We start from the raw sequence: 20,561 nt of genomic DNA on the forward strand, positions 1-20,561 counted from the left end.
TTAAATTGTCTAAGAATTAGACATTACTTTTGAACAGTTAAGTATGCTGGCCTATCGTGTTTGTCTCATTAGAAAAGTACTTTAATTTCCAGTTTGCCTGTTAAAATACAACTAGCATCCTGACCCAACAGGGCTTTTAAATGGCTGACATCCTTCCTCGATCAGTTCATCACAAACCTTGAAAATCCCAAACTTGATAGAGATAGACTGGCTTTCACTGACAGCTAAAGTCCGCAAAAAGTGTAATTTAATGAGCAACTACCGGAGTTTAAAAGAATTAGAGAAATGTTTACAAGCATAAATGCAAGCTTTAAACTGCATTGAATGTGAAATACTCCTACCAAGAGTACAGCGCGTGATGTAAAAAGCTGTGGAAACGTTTTTATTCCACACTGTCAAAGCTCATATATGACATGCACTAAATAACCCCCCCCCCCCCCGTGTGAGCAACCTTCCAGCAGCCCCCCCGGGACAAGCGATGTAAATCTCACGAGCTCCTTCAATACCAACCCCGTCTTAGACAACAGGACTTCCACGTTCTACTGTGGTTCCTTTGGATTCCAGAAGTATTTAAACCCTTTTACTAATCCTTTCGGTCATGGCGCACTCTGTTGTCTTCTGGCTATTTTGAGGCCTGAGAGACTGTCCCTGACAAAGGACCAATAAGGGTCAACTATTGGGCCACAAGCGACTGATTGAATAAGACAAGTGTTCATGTTATTTTGTACATAGTTCACACATGGGAACATGTCTTATGAGTTACGTCCTCTACTGAGGTGGAAACATGTTGTGATGTGCAACTAATTACATGTTGACATTCACTAAAGGTGATGCTAAATGTTGTACGTGCTCTTTCAGAGAGGTCACCTGTCTGAAATGCCCTTTTTTAAATTGACAATATTCCAGCACATTTTTTGACATAACATAAGTTGTTATAAGTGAACTTTCAATGAATGATAATCCATTGCAAGGTTAATAATGGAATGATCTTATAGTGATTTCACAATGCAATTCATGAAACAATTCAGGAGGCATTATTCAAAGATGCATTTCTTTAACCCCAGTGTGACCAAATTCACTAAACAAATGACCCTGTGATAAAATACTTCTATTTCCTCATATCGCACTCTTTCACTCAGAAGAAGAAGGCTAGACGGCCCTAAAAAGCTCAGCCTTTTCCTGGTTCAGTGGAGTTGACTCTCCAGCTGTGGGGATGCTGCTGTGCCAAAAGAAATGACAGCATACTTTAAAATGAGTTAAACATTTGTTCAGTTGCATCATCTTTATTGTATTTTCCTCTCTGACTACAGACAGTGTGACTCACCGGCTGCTCCTCATTTCAGTCCCGGGCATCGCTTACGATCACCTTGAAATGAAAATAAAAAGGATTTAATTGTAACTTATATCCTCGTGGCGCATATCATAGAAGTTTGTTTCCCATTAACGAGTAATGTATTAAATTATCTTTTGGATAAATGCTATATATAGCATACATAAGACTTCGCCTAATGATAGTAACGTTTCAGCATTTGTATTTGTAAAAAACATCTTACATTACCATTACAGTGCTTGTCAAGAGGCTTCTTGTGCTTTAAATCCACTGATCGCTCTCTCACAACCTCCCGTGTTGCATTTCCTGTGGATTCAATCTTAACTGACAAGCACAACTGTTTTGCATGCAAGGTGGAAACATTAAAGGCTGAGTTAATCCTCTCTGATTCCCTGCTGCTGTCACTCACACAGTCTGACTGAAAGCCACAAACTGTTCCTGAGTCAAACCACACAGCGTCACACCTTTGATGTAGCGTGTAATTTTAGACTTAAACATGCTAATACCCAGTCATTTGAAAGGGATTTATTTTTATTTCTGTGGTAATCACCTTAGGGAGAGCAAGAGAGAAAATGCCTGATTTATATTGTGTTATATTGTCTTAACCTGATTTTAAATAAAGATCTAATTTGTGCTTTCATGTTTTTTCATTTACTGTACTGCGTATATGTTTTTGATTACATTTGCAAGTTTCACTTTATCATTGTGTCAGTCATTAATCTGATGATTAATCGTTCATAAGCAACGTCCAAATCGATTCTGTTGCTTAGTGAACTTGGTCTGTTTGCATGTCGATGCCCTGGTGGGATTCTGGATGCTATGTAACTATGAAGAATGAAGTGTGTGTACCTAACAGGAACTCCACAGGGCCTACTTCAATGAATGCACTCAAAAATCTATTTAAATTCACAGTTATAGTCCAATCTATACAATTAGGACGAATATGCTTTTATCAACAAACCATAATTTGATTTAACAAACAAAGATGAAGCCGGGACCGTTAAATAGCTTTCTGACAACGTTGTTCATTGTCAAGTGGATCTGATTCCCTGTGAGGGAATAAAAGATGTTTCACTAAACATCTCATGTGGAATAACACTGTGTGCACGCTTCTTTCGGTGGTGGCGTGCGTTTTATGTGTGTTTATGTGACGTTCCCTCTTACTATGCCAACATCATTCCCACACAAGGGCAGGAAACGGAACTTGAGGCTGACATGAAAAAAAAAATGATTATTGTACCAGATATATTACCATCAACAATATCTGATGCATATTGATCATTTAGTCATATTTTTCTCCCTTCCCAGTGATGTTATCAACTTAGAATCTGCTGCAAACCAATTCTCCTTAAAGTCCTACATTTGATGATCTGTCGGATTAAAAAGCCGAACCCTTGCGGCCTTCACTTGTTTCCAAATTGTGTGCTTGATGATCAAACAGAGACTGAATGATCATTTCTGTGACATGTTATTACATTTGTGTATGTCGTATGGTGTATTCGTGTATGGTATTCATGTTTATAGCCAACGTTAAAGAAGATGATTGACACAACATGTCTGTGGTCATGATCCTGCATCCCGTTAGCTTAGCTAAGCATATTAACTGGAAACAGTTAGCTGCCAACCATGATCGTCAGGGTGGGTTACCTAAACCCTCTGTTTGATTACATTGATTTTCAAGGTACAAGGTTAAATCATTTATCAGTGATCCTCACAGAGTTGTGTAATAAAAAGCTTTAGTTATGCTACTTTAGTCATTTTTTCACAAAGCATATGATACCCATTGATTTTAATACCAGGGTGTATAGTGATATCAAAGTACTAAAACAAACTTCTCCGTGGAAGTTGATCCGCAGTGAAACCGGAAGCAGGAGCAGTGAAGTGCCCTCACTGATTGAACCTGCCATTTGGTTTGTTAAGGTCAGATCTGTAATATAATCACCGCACTTAACTGCCATACCTATTTGGTGAAAGGCCAGGCTTTATTAGGCGGATGACGTGGACAACGTTGTGGACAGGAAACTGCAGGCATTACTCAGGAGACTCAACATATCTCCTCTCTGTGCTCTCTCTCTCTCTTCTTTTTTTTAAATGCTAAAAGGCAGGTTTCAAAAGTGTTTGTGAAAATGTGGAAACCTCAGTTCCCACATTTGAGAATTCCACTTAAACCTTTAGCCATGGCCTTCAATTGTTGATTATCTGTGTGACACATCCAAGCCTGGAGTTACAGTTTCATAAGACTAAAAATATGACTTAATATATTTTGAAATGTGTTTGATATATATATTTAATGTTGAATTTACATGAAGTGTGCAAGTAACTAAAAAAATATCTGCATATCTAGTAATTTCCACAAATTCAAAACAAACACTGTGTAACCAAACATTATGTATGTGGAATTTAAATCTAATTTCCTATTAATTTCATTTATATTAAATATCTGAAAATAATAAACCTATCTGTGCTATTCATCACGAATATACATCATGGGCTGTGATGAGCACTCTGACGACGAAGGTCATACAAGATGTTGCTGAAATAAAGTAAAATAAAACCATTTCCCTCCATAAAGGCCTAAATTCCTACCAAACCCTGCAAAGTTTGGAGTAACTCTTCTAAATGTTAAGTCGGCTAAATATGCATCATCTTCATTGACCTTTCAATGACAAATCCGCCCTCATCTCCGATGCATAGAAGTGGCTTAATAGTCCCTCTGAGAGTGTCCTCCTTGATGGGGAAAATCAATAAGCAGTTTTCATACAACATTCGTCTTGGTGTTTACGTTTGCCTAATCAGCAATAGAAAAAGCGCTGACACTTTTCAACTTTCACCGGCCCCGCTCGGTATTAATGCTTTTTTTTCCCGATGGCAATCTGCTATCTCATGTGCTCTGGCATTTACTACAGCAGAGGGTGCGTTAATTGGCCGCAGGGCCTGATGTTTGCTTATTAAAGGTGAAGCCCAGTCCTCCATCTCTTCTTAATGTCCTTAATTCTCACAGAGCGTCCAGTACAGCTCATTGATTGTCTATTTACACAGCATACATATGAGCATTTTAGGAAATAAATCCCAAACCAGGAATATGTTAAGAACAATTACTGGTCTCAGCTTTATCTTTGTGCAGTCACATTTCTTTGTTCAGTATACACACATGCAGCTTACATCATTCTTTTGCTTTAACCTGCAGTTAACGACGCATGTAGTTGGTAGTTGCTTTATGCAATGAATAAGAAATGTGTAATGTAATTTGTATAGAACAAGTTAAATAGTTATGTTGCATGCGTTCCATTTTAAACGTTGCATTTTAAATGGCAGTGTCAGAGTCTCGAAAAAGGATGAAAATATGTTTTGAAGCATCAATGCTTACAGACAGAAAAACCAAAACAAGACGGAAAGTGCAAAACTGTGTGGAACCAACTATGACAAAAATCATCTAAAAGGTATTTTTATCAGACTGACCTATCCTGCAATTAGGTCAGATTTTACTTGTTGCTTTTTAGCTAAAATGTACAATAATATTGATTCAATGTGTGCTCAGCCAGGTGTATAAAACACCCTACATGTGGTATCTCCATCCTCCACCTTTTAGCCTTGGCAGCATGTCGGCACAAGTCGCCACTGTATTTCAGTTTCAGTCTGCTCTTATTCATTTTATTTAAGTTACCGCCGGGCAAGTGATCTGTTCTGACTGAGTCCGGCGGTCCCGGAATCACAAGTGATCGATGCCTCCTTCTATGATCCCGTCGCAGAGGCTAAGCAAAGGGAACAGCCCGACCATCACCCTCTCAAAGACATCTCCCTTTGTCTCTAACACCTCCTAATCCTACAAGCATTCAGACGCTTGCACAATGACAGCCACATACACACTGGGTCGAATATACAGTGCATTCACAAGCATGCAGCCCTGTCCCCTGCCAAATCAGAGCTGTGAGTCAGCTATTGGAAATCTGGCAACTAAGGCAAGCACTTGAAATGCAGGCATCTGCTTTGTGGCTTATCTCCACTGCTCAACTGTGCAGAGCAATTGCTGCTTGGCTGCCCCCCCGTAAAAAGCTTTCTCCTTTATTTTCCTCTCTCTCCGCCTTTTCGTTTTTGATTTTCTCTGGTTGCCTATGGCTTCACTGCTCTTAATTGCTATTTTGGAAAGACACTATTAGAATAATTTCCAATTATTTCAATTGCAATCAAATGGATGATTTAACCCTAATGTGGAAGATGGTCCATTGCCATTCCCAATTATGTCAGCGTTAGGGCACAGCTGCAGATAGTAAATTGAGGAGGGAAGGCATTTAGGGAGGAAAACAAACAAAACATGTCCTTATCGTACGACAACAGTGAGACCAACACCGCCAAGGAAATCTAGAAACTGGACCTCCAGTCCTGTTTGTCAGATAATCTCTATTGCATAGTATTGGAAATTCCAAAGCTTATAAGTGTTGATAAATATAATGTGGGGTTTATAAGGTTTTGAACCACTGGTTAATTAATATGGTGTCTGTGTATTTAAAACATTTATTTTAGTAAGTTCAAAGGGCACTTAAAAGGTACCGTGAAAGAAATCTACACCAAAGCAATACTTTCCACGAAATCTACTGATCTGTTGTAGCTAAGTGAACTTCTAGTAGTGTCTGATACAGAAAAATGCAAAAAAATCTGGTTCAATCTGGTTCAACTGTGACATCCCAAAATATTGCATTGCTACAACCATAGAGAATTTTCTGAATGGGGATCATGGAGCTAAGAGTTAGAAGAAGAAGAGACAGAGTTAAGTGATTGAACCTTTAAGTCAAAGTCAGTTTTGGCCACAGTTATGTATACTGTGAATGAATGGATTTTATATTTTGAACCTCATGTTCAGGTCAGAAATCTTAATCCAGCTGCGTAAGGGCGGACACTTTATATTCCAGTTTTCACATAGGAAGACCGATGAACTAAGTATTCCACATGTATTCTGTATCTGGCTGACTCTCCTCCTGAGAATACAACCATTACATCACCGCTTCTTTCATCCCATTATGCATGGAACATATCGGAAATGTCAGTGGGAGCATAAGGCTTGATCGAGCTCAAGCACGGGCTCAAATGGGATTTAAAAATATTAAAGTGAAGACAAAAAGTTGTACCTTTCCCCCACAGGTAAAATGAATGCCAAAAGCCAAGAAAATTATTAAAATATTATAATAATTGAACAGGTTTTGTCATGTATAGTGTCCTCACAAAGTAGCCTCACGTATATCTTATCAAAACCATTATGACTCCATGTAATCAGGCTGCATTGAGTATGGAATAAAGCACATCTAATCAGGATGAAAAAAAAATCACCAAGTAATTGTTGAGCTTTTGACAGAATGAAAGGAGGGTATAATGTTGATAATCACCCTTTGGCGTGAGGAACAATAGGTAATGTAGGGAAAGCGGAGGGAAGCGATGACGAGGTGGAGATATCTGTGAGGTCATCGCAAAGTCAGAATTTTTAGCTTTCATGCTGTTGAATAATCTTTGGATCAATTATTCACCCTGAAGGTGTTTCTGCTTTTAAAGTAGAATTGAATGATGCCGATTATTATAATTCGATATTTCACTGAAGTTTTTTTTTTTCCATCTTATTTCCAACCATTTCCCCTGTTAACCTCAAAGTGTATTCATGTATTCCTGCCTGTGCACAGTTTTCTGTATAACCTTCAAATACCTTTTTTATTTATTGTATTCCCAGGGCAGTGTAACAAGGATAAACTAACAGATAAATGATATGGACTATTTCAGTCAGTTATTCCCAGTTCACAGCCATCCTATTACTTTTCATGAGGGCTTCTGACACCTTTGCTGATGCCTTCATCTATCACTTAAGTTTTCTTATGCTCTCCAGCAATAATCAGGTTGCTCGCGGTGACTATATTTAGTCCATTCGACTATATCTTCATTCAATGTTGAGTGAGGATGGGAGAATGTAAAGTGCATTATGTGGAAGGTGTTTTTTAAAGCCATGGCCTCCAATGTAGCTCTGAAAAGACAAAACCATTTATAAGTTCACGGTACAGTTTAAACGATTTCTGGTGCCGTCTTCACTGTCTGCTCTCTCTCTTTTTGTCTCTGTTGCATAATGCCAGTTATACTTTTGGCCATTTTCCGTCCCGGATCGGATTGCTCATTCTTGTTTCATTATGTATGTTTAATGAGCAAATAGATTAAATGACACCATTTTTTCATTTAAACCCAAATGTAGCAAATATAATTGAAATGAGGCCCAATTTACACTATCTGAGGGTGGCAATAAAGCCTTTCCAATGTACTCTTTTTTTCTCGCTGCTTCTAGCGACAACAGTTATTCACTGGCTGTCATACTTAACAGGTGGTCGAGGAAGAGAAGTGACACTGAATGCCCTTTCTGGAGTCGGATTAAGTGCATTGGATCTAAAACAGTGGCTGGCTGATAAATTGTCCGGTAAGTTATGGTTGATGAAACTGATTCTGTCATACTCACTGACACTGTTTCACATGCTATTCTCTTCTTTAAATGCAAGGAAGCAGCAACAAAGATTTACTTTTAGAAGATAAATAAGACGGTACACTCAGGCTTTTACTGCGTATCAGTCCACCTCCTTGACATCCATCCCGTTTTGACAATGATGGCGTGAAATCGGAATATGTGGTGGTATGAAATATGAGCCTGGCCCAACAGCGTGTGATTGATAATTGCTGTACCGTGGCTGCCTGCCTCGCCAGCCCTTTCTGTGTCAGATTGGGCCGATGACTAATGTGTGCATCTGTCTGTGACAAAGCTGCGTGTGCGCTCTGCGCTGCAGCCAGACAGGCTCGCTACTTGCAAATCATGGCTTATTAGCAAGGTGACAGTCCAACTCTTCAACCCGGCATCAAACAATAACATAAAAGAGAAAGACATTTGTTTGAAGTGCCTTACCCTTCCGACACTTCAAAAGTAAAAGTTGCCCAAATTCTCAAAGTTTTTGGCTACTCTGTTTCCAGAAAGGTGTCAGTCACATACAGAGATTTCAACTAAAAAATGTATTCCGAGAAAGTCATCTAATCATTGCCACAAATGAGCAGGTTGCCCGCCGTCCCGTGTGTTAATGAGGCAAGGATACGCTCCCTCCCTCTGTTCTTTGCTGATTGACTTCCTATTTGCACACCTCGTTCTTAGATAGGGTCGTTATTAGGCAAATGAGTTGCTGCTCCAGTGGGCTTTACCATCAGATAGCCGAGACTGAAGGTTAATGACAGTGTTGTAGAACAGGAAATAGGAAGCCTCGCCAGGCATGCCGCCCTACTATGAACATGTGCCCTTTGACCTGCCGTCACCTGTGTCACGTTCCGGGTCCCGACCCCCACGGGTGAACAATACGTGCCCCAGATGCTCAATGTTGAGATAAAACAACCTCATTAATCAGGGTAAAAGGATGCTTGATTTACTTTTCCTTCCACTGTATCCCTGGATGGTTTATCACAGCAGCTAGGCTGCTTGTCACGCTGCACGTTTGCTAGCAGTCCCGCGCAATGTACCCAATAAGCAAAAGAGAGTAAAACTTGAGGTTGCTTTGTGCTTTGTGGGAAATGCTTTGCAATAAGCTAATCAAAGGTCTGCAGTGACACTTATGTGGAATGCAGTTAATGGCTTTGCCTGTTTGATTTACTATTTATCCACTTTACAAAAATTTCCCTCTTGTACTAATGTGTTAATTCAATTTCTCTTAGTTGTTAAATGAACCACTGCCCATCACCCACACACCCACACACACACACACATACAAACACTGTGAAAGCAAAAACCAAGAAGCTGTTTAGTTTCTCTTTTGGACAAATCAAAAATCTTTTGCCGTAGGTTAATTTTCACGGTGGAAAAGTCCAACCTCCTTTGCCAGACTTTAATAATTCTTTCTTTTCTCCCTTTGCCGAACATAAAAAAAAGAAGAAAAATAAATAGCGAGAGTCCATAGGGTTGGCAGTGCCAACGGAGATTGTTCTTGGCACTGTGCCTGGTTTCAAGGGAAGATTATTTTGTTTGCAGCTGGCTTCCCTCCCTCGACCCAGAGATGAAGGTGGATTTTACTGTAATAAACCAGAAGAACTCTCTTATGTTGAAATCTGAGTATTTCTTGTCTTCAGCAGAGACACTTGCTAGCTACTCCCAGAAGAGCAGAAGAATATAGAGAATATTCAACCTGATATCTTAGCAGGAAATACCGGTAACAAAGGTCATATTATTGCAACATGATTGGTACATCTTCTGGCTGAGAAATAAAAGAACAAGTACATAGACAACTATGTGCAACAAAGGTAAGTATAGATACACTCCTTCCCATATCCTATGCAATGGTAGCTTTTGCTTAATTCCTGCATTTGATGCTGTTTTACTTGTGCAGATCATTGCTTTCATTTGGCACGGGGAGCAGAGTTTGCCGTTCACATTAGTGATTACTACCTCAGTGGTTGATTAGAACGGATTAATAGGTAAATAAAAACAATTTACAGTGTGATTAAGTAGCAGATGGCACAACCAATAAAGCAGTCAATAAACAAAATTACCAAAACATTGATTCATTTATCAGTCAATTAATTATACAATATTCAGTCTCTCTTCACTGAAAGCATTTCCTAATTTCTGAATGTATTCGTACAACGTTTTTTGGAGCATGAGGTTTTCTTGTATTATGCTTCAACAATGTGATACGGCTGTACTTTTTGTTTTTGTAAGTTTCCTTTTTATTAAATAAAATATTGCAAACCGTCCTGTAATGGCATTAGGAGTTTTATAGGAATGACTGCAACAGCCTGCGCGCACACCTTCAAGTGAACATGTGAACAAGCGAAGTGAAGATTAGTCGTGTTCGTCGACTGTTACTGCAACTGCAATGAAACGTTCTTAAGTATGTCGCCAAAGCGAGCTCCTCCCGTGGGCTCATGTGGCTGCTCCAACCAGGTCAGATGTTCTGCGTGAAGGCCACAGCTGACTCTGAGAGCAGGACGTGTCTTCCTCTAACTTTCATCTTTGTTGACCGTATCCATATATTTAAAGCCAGTTTATGATCATTTGATTTTAAACAGGTTAATGTAAGAATGGTGTTTAAAATGTATATAATACAAGCTTTCTGTTGGAAGGATGATGTGAGTTACTGTGTCTTTAAGATGAAATCTACTCCTGTGCCTGTTGATTTAAAAAAAGACATCAGAGATCTTTTGGAAGCAAAATGAACACGAGTTAAGCAAAAGCAAACGTTAGGCTTCAAACCCTGACAACATGAGTGACTATATTATGCGTTTGGAAAAGTCACAGCTGTTTGAAGAAATCGAGAAAAAAAAACATTTTATGGTTATGTCTTGAGAACTAATTGCCTGATTCATGAATATAGCCATGCTGCAGAGTCTTTGTAAATCAAATAAAAGATGTAGCTCGTACAGAAATGCCTGGAATCTGGAAACAAGTGCTTTGATCGAAGTTTTCCCAATAGATTCCTACATTTTCTTCCCTTTAATTACTTTATTTTATTCTCCATTTTGTTATTTTATTACACTGTTTTTAAAAATGGATGACCCACAAGGAACCTCTGCTTCAATTTCATTCACCTTTGCAATAATAACTTAATTATTAAGGAAGAAATTACTTCAAAACCTTACCCCTCAGACATCTTTTAATTGCCCATTTGATCAGTGGCCATTAGTTCATCAGTCTGATAACGTTCAACAGAGCGTCAACAGACAGTTGGACTGCCATTCAGACGAGAGCCTTTTGTGAAAGAAAAGCCCGGCGGTAATGACTACGTCCAAATATAGTGTTCTTTTCTTCTTCCTTACTTCTCTCCTCTTCCAGCTGAAAGCGGTTTGCCAAGAGGTCCAACAATGTCATCTCCGAGTGGGGAATATGAGCAACAATTAAACAAATAAGAAAAAGATTCCCAAATTCAAAAGGCTGCAGTCCAGCATGTGTTTGTCGTGGGTTCAAAGCAAGGTTGAGTATTAAATATTGTCATTTCATTCCAGAACAGCATAATCGTTGTGAGGATCAAGTGTCCAGAACATCTTGAGGATACAACGCTGCCTGCAAAAAATCATAATGATTTATGTATAAGTTACCAAAGCAGATTGTTTCTTGCTGTTAGAGTTGACCTATTTATTATTGCCCACTGTGGGCAATAAAAAGATGTCTTTTATTAATTACGCTGTCTCCGAAGGACACTTGGCACCCTTTGTAACCCACCATGAAGCATTGTTCCCAATGCATAATTTATGCTTTGCAATAAAGTGGGATCAAGCAAACTAGCTTGGCTGCTCCAAATGTCTGTGAATATTTGGGTTTGAATAGATTTCCAAGTTTTTTCAGGGTCTTTTTTGAATCTCTGATTGGTTTTGATGAAACAATTTCAGCTTCTTGTATTAAAACTTGCAAGATTAACAAATGTAACTTGTCTTCTCTGATTATTTAACAGAACAAGAACCGAATTACAACCGCAATCGCTCGCCAGACAAGTGTGCCAGTGTAAGACGGAATTTTTTACTTAAAGACAAAGGTGAATTGAAAGTTGGAGTCAGCAAATGCAGAAGAAAGGTATTGCTTTAATTCGGCCTGCTTTTCCCCCAACCTTTGTTGTATGTCTTTGTTGCAGCTCATGCTTGACAACAAAGACAGTGGCCCTTGGGACACATGAACAGTATCAGGAGGTCACAGCAGACCTAGAGGAGCCTGCATTTCTTTATGGATGGGAAAGGACAGAATGCTCTATCCATTACCAGCAGAAGTGAGGCCTCAGGTAAGCTTTTTTTTTTTTTCAAACCTGCAATGTCTGATGTTTTAGGCAATTTAGGACACAGTGGAAACAAGCTAACCAAATATTAACATACGTTCAACACATACCTTGACATATTCAGGAGATATGCTGCAGAATTAGCATTCCATTGTATTTGTGATCACCTGATAAATGTTATTCTCATTTTAGCTCAATATTTTGTCTCAACCTACTTCTCATCTTGCTCGTAGCTGATAAATGCTCAATCTTGTTCACCAGCAAGTTATTAACATTGACTCGACTTTTTTAACTGAAAACATCAGCCCACAGTGTGAATGAAAGCACTGCTGTGAGAAAAGGAAAGTCAACTAAAAGTAACAGGACAGGAAAACAAAAACAGTTTTCTCTTCCGCCCACATAAATATAGATATATATAGCTATATATATATATATATATAGCTATATATATATACGTTTTGTTGTGGGAAACAGTGTCCACAGATATTCGCATTTTGCCATTGCACGACACCCCAAATGTTAATGTTATTTTGACCTCTACTAGGTTTTACCCAATGAAACACATGAAAGGCAATTTCATGGTTATTGTGTTTTATGGAAGCCACTAATTATAAATTGTTTCAGTGTGAAAAATATAACATTATGGGTTTACAAAAGACATTTACAGCAACAATTAATTCAACAAAAAAGAAAATGCTTATTTTCTTGATGGTTCCGGGCTCAACTTTTCATATAGCAAAATTAGAACACAATTATTATTAGTTTTTAAGCTTTCACGCTTTAATTATTTTTAGCAACTCAGAAAGAACACATGTGCCTGGAGACACAGGATTAATAGGAAAGTAAGAGGGGATTGTGACATTCAAAGAGTGGTTGAGAGAGCATACTGTGGCTGCTGGTTAGTTGACTGATGAGTTCTATTAGATAGACAATTACAAGAACATGAATGAACAACATAAAAATATTAAAAGTTATTCATCACTTAGAATTACAACAACTCTGTAGGTAATAAATGAAATACCCATTCGTCTTGAAACTCAATGTGGCGTTCTATTGTGTGCAGCCCATTAACTCCTTTAGTCACTGCTGAGCTATCTATAATTCAATGGTGGTTTTAACAAGGATTCACGTGATTGATTGAGTTGGTAAATATTATTATCTCAATAAAGCAATGGATTGGGGTTCCTTATTGATCAACAGCATCGTCCATCTCGTGTGCTTTTGTGAATCCTTTTCATTCTATTGATTTTGTATTAGAGATTTAATTGCAATGTTTCTACATTGTTTTTTTTGTTTTTTATTCCCAGTTTGATGTTTTTAGTGGATGAGTTTTTTACTTCAGTCGATACAGTCAAACTTTTATTCAGTTTCACTGCTGACCCTTATTATTTCTTGTGTGTGTGCGTGCATTGTGGAAGAAGCTGAAAGGTGAAGAGTTGCTCAAATGCAGACTTTTCTCAAATATTTATGGTTTGTGTTTAGCAGGCAGCTTCATTATCAGCTATGAGTCAGGCATTATAATGACTTCCGGCCTTCAAACTGCCATACCACAAAGAAATTTCTCTTTTTAAAAATGTCCCTAGCAGGGCTGCACTATGTGCGTCATTTGTAGAAGATTGTCGGTACAACAGGCTTCTCAAAAAACACAATCTGAGGCAACAAAAACACATCAAGTCAATTTAAAATGTCTTTCCACGGGCAATCAGAGTGCAGTTTACAATCTACTAATTCTTGAAAAAACACTGTCGGTCTGACTGTGTGCCCAGTTAGCATATGCAGAATAGAGGAAACTAACGGGCAATCATCAGATCATCATGAGACAAAACTGGAGTAAAATGAGGAATTCTATATTTATATGGGGACAGACAACGAGGCCTGTATGTCGGATTTATCAAAAGCCACTGCCTTACAAAAACGTTAGCAAGTCATTCAATTACCCAGCTTAGACACAGCGTGTGAACAGAATCACTTCAGGGAACATGGATGCATTTTTTATTTCTTATTCGCAAATTCTGTTGATCATTTCTGATGCATTCATTTGATTGTCAGCCGTCGATTAATTCACGTAGGTTGTAAAATACAACCTGGACAACTTATTATGTGTTTTTAATCCCTCCTTATGTTACATGTTTGGTAACTGTTATTTAACGGGCATCAATTGATACTTCCTTCGTATACAAAGTGCTTGATGGTGGCTTAAATACGCCAGGGTAGCAGTCAGTGACAACAAATACCAATTCTCTCCATCCAAATGTATCTGTGATACCCCTGGTGTAGTTTAATCAATTATAACAGCATCATTTATGCAAAAAATGACACGTGCGGAAGGGACCATAGCACATAACTGTGGACCAAACAGTGAGACTTTGCACACAGCGCGATGCAACTGTGCAAGAAATGAATGCCTTAAAGTCCTAAAAAATTGTCTGGTGTGTGTCAGTTTGCATGAAAAACGTCCAAGTGGCTAGTTCCTGTGTGCATGTACAGTATGTGTCATAGGCCTGTAAACTACAAGCGTCACCGGCTCCAGGTCCTTTGGCCCCAATAATTTCCGTTTGATTGTGTGGCTGTTTCACTCAATCCGAAGGTCTGCGGAGGTGATACATATTGGAAGGAAATGTGGATGGGGACTCTCAAACATGTCCGAGAGAGCAAGTACTCCACACCTCAATTTTAGCTTTAATTTGTCTCCCACGTGGACATTACTGTAGTGCATGCGCCTTTTCATATTAGTCGCCCTCAACAGCCGAGCACCTTTTGAAAAGGTGGTGCCGGCTTGTTATTTGAAATGCGTCAACGTTGAAAGTGGAGCCTCTTCATTTCCTCTCCATTCTGCTGAGTGCAGCAGCAGACAGAAAAATACACGGATACGCGGATGGACGCGGCTCAGTCACAACTTGTGGCGCCGATTGCACTTTGGGATTCTTGTTTCAGCTGTCACGTCTCTGCTTTTATTCCTTTTGTTCTTTTTTATCCTACTACAGTATAATGAAATATGCTAATAATAAAAGGTATGGGTCTTAAGCAAGAGCCTTTGACTTCTAATTTTGGTAGCAAATCACCCCCAGTGCTCTGTGGGTAATATGTGCAACCTTCTGGACATTGACAGCGGCTTATTGGCTAAAAGTGACAGCAGAGTGGTGGTGTTTTTTTTTTCTTTTTTTTAGGCTGCCGGGTCTGGAGATGCGGGTTGCTGTTTAATATGCATAGACTCTCTAATTACAGCCCTCTTACTCTAATGATGTGGCCTTGAGACCGGCATGCAGAGGAATGGGAAGAAATAAGCATGCACGCACACACACTTGACACACACACACACACACATTCTGTCTCTTTTAGTCACACACACACACACACAAGTCACTAAAACGCACAACAGCCGGGCTGGCTAGGTTTGAATCAATCTGAGGAACCCCTCGGGTAAATTACCATGTTAGTGGGAAAATGGAGATGGGGGTGCGTGGGTCGGCACAGCACATATGCCATGACAGATAAAATATAACAGCATTCCATGAACAAGAATGAGAAAAATAAGCATTTTGTGGCAGAAGCCGTCGTGTTTGCGTGCACCTGTGGATATGGCAGCATAACACAAGAGATATCCATGCAGATGAGGCAGAAAAGGTCAATTGGCCGATCAAATCTGCACAGATTATTTGCTCGCCACTTTGTCTTCTACATAGCTTTATTCACACACAAACCAGAGCCAAAAAAATAACCACACACCCCCTCCTATACTATTTTGTTTGTGTTGCTGTCTCTCACACACACATGCAGAAATAGGCAGACTCTCCCTAGCGCTCCAAAGGCACTGTGGGTGCTTGCTGTGTGGTGGAGACATTAAAACACACCCAAGCAAAATATCCTGTTTGAGCCAGGGCAAACCGACACAACCCTGCAGCTGTGCTCTTTGATGAGCGCCCTGGCTTAGAAGCAGAATTTCAACCAATAAATACTTGACATTCAGGGGACGCCCCATTCAGAGGATGCTCCGTGTCGCGGGAGGTGATTGCATTGTGTTTGTGAAATACAAAGCCAATGAATAATTCACACAAGTCGAGAGACATTCCACCGTTTACACAACGGCTCTGCATTTCCATGAATTGTTCCGGATTAGTTAAGTCCGGATAAGCTTTCTCATTTCTCTTCTTCTTTGGGGTCCTGGACGCTGATGCATTGGAAACTCCTTGAGAGAGTTCAGGCTGAAATTGGAAGCGAGGCATCCAAAATGGTTCCTCAGCCCACAGCAGGGGCTTCTGCTGCTACACGGCAGAAATTCCACAGCTGCGTGCCGCGCCGTGGCTGACAGCGGCGGGAGATTACAGCACCGTGTGGGCCTTCGCAAGCCGTATCTTCGCCCCCCCAACCCCCCCCCCCCCGCTCAGCGGGCGGCCCTCACACCCGCAAAATGGATCAATTATCCAGTCACAGACACCCATCCACACCACTCTCACGCAATTAACTTGCCCTGGCACATGACAAGAGGGACTGGACGATTTGGGAACAGTTTCCTGAGTTGTAAGACAAATCTAAATGCGTACCCTCTCAACTTTCTCCAAAAAAAAATCTGTCTTTTTATTTCTTGTTATTACTTGTTTATGATCACAACGGGTCCCATCTGCTGTTGCCTCATGTTGCAAGAAGTGGTGGCCACACTGCCTTAACTCTGGCATATATGGGAATGTGACTACCAAACACTTTGGGCTTAATCACGTGAGTAAAGCTCCAAGACTAAGACGCACAGTTGTTTGCACAGTCTCCAACCTTGACTCCATCGGCAAAATGATACCCATAACAAAATGATACGGTTCGCATGGTTTCCATGTGGTTCCTCTCATGAGATGGACTGAGAACACGACATTGCTTTAATTGCTGTTTTGTAAGGAGAGATCGAATCATCACTTTTGACTTTCTAAATCAAACTGTTATCACATGAGGTTTACTTTAATAAAGCTGTTTCCAGATGGCCTCCGGTGTGCGTGCAATCGTTTAAAGCTCAAGCAGACGCACATGAACTAATGAGGATCAGCGTTATTATGCGTTGAAGTCATGTGACAGCTCAGAGGCGCAGACATTGCCTTGTGGTGAAGTTTGTCCGGTTCTATTTCTAATGTTAAACACACTGTATTTCACTGCTGTTTTTGACTGAGAGTTATCCAAACTAGTTTTCCAACTACTTTCCAAACATTGGTGAGTGACACGACTTCACATGGCAGGTGTAGTGCTCACAATGCTGATTTTGTTTTTTGTTTCAGTGGGTTTTGAGAAAGCTTCCATACCAAAGGTCAAGTATTCGGACAGTTCTGAACGGGCATGTTCTGAAAAAGTTGTTTCATCTGCCACAAAGATCAGTAAGTGCAGGTTTATAGCCAGGCCTGGAATAATGCTTCTGCCATTTCTTTGAAGTAACCTTACTCTTATAAGTTTGGAATACCAATAGCTCTTCTTTATATATACAAACTAATCGGTACACAAACTGCCATGTCTGATTAATCACTGTACCTTTCAACCCTTTGGGTAAAGAGCGCGCAGTCATCCATCCCAAGAAGTATGGGAGGAGAGGGAAGGACACAGAGAGGTTGACAAAAAGCTGTTTCATCCAGTAGCTCTCACCTACGTAGCTTCCAACGGCGCTTTGTGACATTCAACATGATCCTCATTTGAATTTATAAATAACATGAGACATTGTTATGTTGTTACTTTGGAAGTAACTTTTCAGAGAAACTCACATTAACATTAGCATATGTTCAGCCAGACATTTTATTGCCTGCCTAGAAGTTTTTTTTTTTCTTCATTACTTCAGCAGATGTTCTCGTGGCTATCATCAAAGAGATTTATGCAAGCTGATTGCGGCCAAAGAATCTCCAGGAACTGAATAAACATATTCATGCCGGAAATGGACCAAGGCTCCTTCTGTAGCTAAATAAGGTCGTCTCCTCTTTGGTCCGTAGTTTAACCTCCATGTGGAGACTGGCTGTGGTGTGAAAATGTCAGGAATCTTGGTCAGTGTGCTGGGACTTGAAAGTAATTTATAAAATCATCATTTATTGAGTGTTATAAAGCGCATGAGGACTTGCTGTCCATCTCATTGTGTGTATCCTTCTCTGGTTATCAGAAAGTTTTTACTGTCCAATTGTCTTCAATATTGTGCCCCAAATCACCCAATTCAGAGCCTTTGATGAGTCAAATGAAATGTAGCACGACGACAGAAAAAATCAATTTTAACAACATTCTGTCAACTTACCTCTACGGACTTGACTCTACGGGGCTTTTCAAGCTGCTCACAGCGCAATTAATTTCTGTGTATAACTCCCAGCACGCTTTACCAATTAGCAAAACAAGATTTAACCCTATAACTGCTCTTCACTTTCACATAACTTCATCTCCCTTGTCCTTGGCTTAATTCAATTAAGTGCCAAATAAGTATTCACTTTTGTAAGTAAGAATTCATTGTGATCCTTTGATTCTTTCTCATGGATACCTCACTGTGTCAGCCTTAACTGGGCCGTCTATGCCTAAACATCAAATAAGAGTCTTCTAACGCCAAATAATCTCACTATTCGTCCCCTAGCAACCTGCTGTGACCTGGCCTGTGAGCTGGCCTGTAACCTGGCCTGTCGGTCCGCGTTGAACTGCTGGAAACTTTCAGTCTTCAGTGACATAAATCCGTCCACCGTGGTCGAGCACGGCTGCCGCTACATGCGCACGTCTCTTGGGTTCTGAGCTGTCAACATGAAGGACTAACAGGAGAAAAAGCTAGTCAGCCCAAATCAGCAATTAACAAATATCCTTTTGCATGAATTCATTGCCGCCTCTAAAATAAAACACATGACCTCATATCGCTCTCATGAGACTGCTGCAATTTACTGTTGCTTGCAGCACTGTGGCATCGGGTGAATGAATTCTATTTGGAAAATCAAATGATAATAAGTGAGGATGACATTTTTCAAAAGTCATGTTTTGTTACATTTATAATACATACTTATATTTAGGCGAGGAAAGCCTTTGTGTTAATTTACTGCGAGCTGCGCTAACCGTTTTTAGAATGTGTAATTTCCTTTTTGTTTTAAAACCAAATTACAAGTGTTTTCTACTGAGCGGCACTGATGTTCAATAGGTGTTTAAACATTTAATTTTAGCCTTTTTGCACTCAATGTCTCCTATTAGCAAGCAGAAATCACATTTGCTACTGACACAGCGCTGTCCTCCTCCAGGTTGATGGGGTCCAGCTTCTTTCATGATGCGCTTTTGTTGAACGCTGAAAAGGTTGATTAAAACACCAGAATGATGTGTCTCGCTGCACAATTAAATCCATTGATCTCGTAGAGGACGGAAAAAAAGGGATTCATGTCCTCACTGATTGTTTGTCCATTCCAATTTGTTGACCCCCTCAATGGATTCTGAGCAGTGGTGTGATGAATCCTGACCGAGGTAAATGCATTTTTCTCGTTTGACTCAATAAATCTTCACAAGAAAAAACGAAATCTTTGATTTTGAGCTTACAAGTCAACCACCACACAAACTGCATTTAAACAAATATATTTATATGCAATGCAATTATGAAGACGTTTTAGTTCTCCAGCCATGCTTGTCCCCCTCAGGCCACGTATCTTGCCCTCACCCCTCAGACCTTCCATCCTCAGACCTTCCACTGGCTTCCCTCTTCTTCCAGCTCTGGCACACTTGACATGTCCCCTCCCAAGTTCACACCAGATCTTTCTTTTACTCATCACCCCTCTAGTATATAACTGGCCCTTTTCCACCCACTGCTCACCACTTCGTCAAAGCTGTGATGCTGTCTGTCCTTGGTGCCATCGCCTGTTTGGGGCAACCTGACATCTAAAAAAAGCACTGCCTGCCTGTGTGAAACTGAACTGGATTTTCTGACATTCAGAGTCCTCGTCAGATTTGCCGGCCCATTTGGTCCTTATTCCTAAACCTGCCAGTGAGCCAATGCTCCCTTTTTATTAAATCATTGAACGTATCTCTGTCTTCCAGCTTCGTCAGCGCCCGGGTCAAATCCTTCATTTCCTGAGTGATGATAAATGCATTCTCATTTCTCCGCGTTCCCGGGTCTAACGAGCTGCTCTGCGGTGGGAAAACAACAGCGCTGCTCTTTTGTGCCCAAGTCCTCTACGTGGTAATCGGCTTGCACTCGTCATGAAGCTTTATCCTCACTCTTTGACCATGATGCGCAGGAGGTAGCAAAGTGCACATTTAGTTCTCATTTCAAAACGAGACAGCCGGACAAAGAGTTTTGTACCAACACATGGAGCTAAAAGAATTGGCTAGTTGGCTACAATAATACAAGGGACAATTGTTATTTCGGATGTCCTAATCATTGACTGTTTGCTCGAACTGAGTAACCTGGCTCTGTCCACATCTGCCTGAAATGATGGACTCCTTGTTTCAAAGATTGTCATTATAAAATACAGATGTACTCGTTCCTAATGGCACACACACACACGGTGAAACAG

The sequence above is a fragment of the Pungitius pungitius genome, chromosome 19, assembly GCF_949316345.1.
Source record: "Pungitius pungitius chromosome 19, fPunPun2.1, whole genome shotgun sequence".
In the NCBI taxonomy this organism is placed as follows: domain Eukaryota; kingdom Metazoa; phylum Chordata; class Actinopteri; order Perciformes; family Gasterosteidae; genus Pungitius; species Pungitius pungitius.